Raw genomic sequence first — 3764 nt, 5'->3', positions numbered from 1 at the left:
AAAAAAAAAAAAAAGGACCTCAGGACAGAGTGTGGAAAGAGGGATAGGACTTTTCCAGATGAATAGGGAGAAAGAGGACCCCAGCGGGAGGTAAATGCAAAGGTCCAGAGCTACAAAAATGTATAGGATGTACCTAGTGTTGTAAGAAGTGTGGAGTATCTAATGTTAACACATTATTTTCTGATCGGAAAAAAATGTGACTCTTGTACAAATATATACTGAGTGTATGTCAAAGACTTAATTATTAATGGGGGAGCCAGGAGAGCAAAACTAGTTTGCAGAGCATTTGGGGGAAAGGATTTATATAGATAGGGAGGGAATAACGACATTAGTTTTCCAAGTTGGATGAAAAAATACAGGAAAAAAGAAGTATAGCTTTTGGGATTATCTTCTCTACCAGATGGAGATATCCCACGGGCAATGAATAGTAACCTTTGGGGTGATCTTCTTAGGTGAACAGAAACATTTGCATCTCTACTGGGCAAAAATCACTGTAGTTTATTAATTTATGTGTTAGCACTATTGTCACAAAGTCTAGGTCTCAAGCCAATGGAGGAACATTCCTGTAGAAGATAGGACAATTAAGTTGACCTCTTAGGCAATACTTCATTTAATGTTCAAAGGAAACGCAGCTGTCCTTTTGAGTAACTTTAAAGTTTTGGGTAATTTTCTCAATACAAAAATGACAGATCAGAAGACAGGAGGGGGTTTGTGGAATGGGTGTTGAAGCCAGAGCAAGAATACAGGGGCCAAATCATGGAAAGCAATGGAGTTTGGGCCTTCCCCTGGAGGGATACTGAGCCACTGAAAGATGTGAGCAATGATGAGGTTGGAGCCATCCTGACTTCCCCTGCATAACGGGCTGGCAGGGTGCCAGTCTGTGTGTAGCACAGATGAGAAGCTACGAGGACCTGAATTAAAGCTCCATTGACAAAGGAAGGTGTCCAGTGAAAGTTTATGTTGTCACTTTGATACCAAAGACAGTCGGAGTCTCCCTAAATACCAGCCTTCGTGCACAAGGCCTGTAGCACAGTCATCCTCACCCTTCCTGATGCCCCATGTCCTATGCATGGTGGGACTCCTGTGCTCTCATTAACAGTTTCTTTTATCTGTCTTCCTGTGATCCATTGGAGTCCCAAAGCAACTAAATCAACTCTTGTCCTCTAGGGTGACTGTACTCCTCTCAGATCTGAAAAATCTGCCCTAAATCAGATCTTTCATTCTGTATCTCTCTCTCTCTCTCTCTCTCTCTCTCACACACACACACACACCACTGTCACCACCACAGCTATTAATCACCACCACCGACAACACATATACAGAGTCAAAGTAACTATCTCGCATTCCTTGCTGGAGTCACCAGCATGTGTGCCTCCCATCAGAAGCCTGCAGGCAGTGAAGGTAACTCCCAATTCACAATCAGACTCATTAATGTTGCAGTAAGGTGGAGAGCCTTTGGGGGGCGCCTGGGTGGCTCAGTGGGTTAAGTGTCCAACTTTGGCTCAGGGCATTATCTCACTGTCCATGGCTTTGAGCCCTGCATCGGACTCTGTGCTAACAGCTAGCTCAGAGCCTGGGGCCTGTCTTCAAATTCTGTGTCTCCCTCTCTCTTTGACCTTCCCCTGCTCATGCTTTCTCTCTCTCTCCAAAATAAATAATAAAACATTTAAAATTTTTTTTAAAAGGTGGAGAGCGTTTTGAGTGCAGGCCGATACCTTTTAATTGAATCACCTATGCTGTGCTGGTAAATACTTGGTCAGTTCTGGGTGTGTCTGTGAGGGTGTTTGTGGATGATATTAACATTTGGACCACTAGACTGAAGCAGATTGCCCTCTCTGATGGGGGTGGGCCTCAACAGATCAGTTGATGGCCTGAATGGAAATAAAAGGCTGAGTAAGAGATCATTCCTTCTTCCTGACTGCCTTCAGGCTGGGGCCTTTCCCCCTGATTCCAGACTGGAATTAAAACATCAGCCCTTCCCAGGACTCAAGCCTGTCCAGCTGCATACTGAAACCACACAATCACCTCTCCTGGTTCTCAGCCTTCAGACTCGAACTATAACCACAGCTTGGCCCTCCTGGGTCTCCAGCTGGCAGGTCTGTAGGTTCTGTTTTCCTGGAGAACCCTGACTTATTATATAGCTTCTTCCTCTTGTTTCATCTCTAAATTTTTGTTTCTTTTACTCCTGTGTTCCTTTTTCTTCCCTCTCCCAAACACCATTGCCCCTCTCAACCTGGCATAATAGCTCATGCTAAATTATCTTCTATTTAGGGATTGCTGTGTTCTTGACTTGCTCAGGGACACAGAAAAGAAAGGGGCCATCCTGAAATATGCTCATATACATGAACATATTTCTCCATAAAATTTTTTGTAGGGGTGCCTGGGTGGCTCAGTTGGTTACGTGTCTGACTTCCAGTGAGGTCATGATCTCATGGTTCTTGAGTTCAAGTCCCGCATCAGGCTCTGTGCTGACAGCTCAGAGCCTGGAGCCTGCTTCAGCTTCTGGGTCTCCCTCTCTCTCTGCCCCTCCCTTGCCTGCGCTCAGTTTCTCTCTGAAAAATGAATAAACATTTAAAAAATTTTATGATCACTGTGATGCTCATTGTGGAAAATTAAGAAAAATCTAGAAAAAGAAGAAAAAAAGAAAGAAAATAGGTACCTATACTTATACCTCTCAGATATAAGCAATGAGCAGTGTAGACACTCTGGTGAATTCCTTTTCCATTCCAGTTCATCTCCAGATTGTCAGTGTTCTACATGAATGGCTTTCTATTCCTCCTGTTCCATTCTTTCTTACTACTTAATACTATAATGTGGACACTATGTCATGTTAGTCAAGGTTTTTCAACTGGCCTTTTAGGTCAAAAGTGTCCACTACTATAAACATTATACTCTAACAGTAATACTTCAATAATAGACTCTAACAGTAACAGTAATTCTCTGAAAATATTGTACTCCAACAGAAATAATCCAATTCCAATATTTTTTATTAATTTCTTAAAAACTTACATCCAAATTAGTTAGCATTTAGTGCAACAATGATTTCAAGATTCCTTAATGCCCTTCACCCATTTAGCGCATGCCCCCTCCCACAACCCCTCCAGTAACCCTCTGTTTGTTCTCCACATTTAAGAGTCTCTTATGTTTTTGTCCCCCCTCCCTATTTTTATATTATTTTTGCTTCCCTTCCCTTATGTTCATCTGTTTTGTATCTTAAAGTCCTCATATGAGTGAAATCATATGATATTTGTCTTTCTCTGACTAATTTCACTTAGCATAATACCCTCTAGTTCCATCCACATAGTTGCAAATGGCAAGATTTCATTCTTTCTGATTGTTGAGTAATATTTCATTGTGTATCACTTCTTCTTTTTCCATTCATCCATCGATGGATATTTGGGCTCTATCCCTACTTTGGCTATTGTTGATAGTGCTGCTATAAACTTTGGGGTGCACGTGTCCCTTCAAAACAGCATACCCGTGTCCCTTGAATACATACCTAGTAGTGTGATTGCTAGGCCATAGGGTAGTTCCATTTTTAATTTTTTGAGGAGCCTCCATACTGTTTTCCAGAGTGGCTGCACCAGTTTGCATTCCCACCAGCAGTGCAGAAGAGACCCTCTTTCTCTACATCCTTGCCAGCATCTGTTGTTGCTTGAGTTGTTGATGGTAGCCATTCTGATGGTGTGAGGTGGTATCTCATTGTGGTTTTGATTTGTATTTCCCTGATGATGAGTTATGTTGAGCATCTTTTCATGTGTCTG

Source organism: Suricata suricatta, chromosome 12, assembly GCF_006229205.1.
Source record: "Suricata suricatta isolate VVHF042 chromosome 12, meerkat_22Aug2017_6uvM2_HiC, whole genome shotgun sequence".
Taxonomy (NCBI): domain Eukaryota; kingdom Metazoa; phylum Chordata; class Mammalia; order Carnivora; family Herpestidae; genus Suricata; species Suricata suricatta.
The sequence above is the reverse complement of the archived record's forward strand: the minus strand, read 5'-3'. Positions refer to the sequence as shown.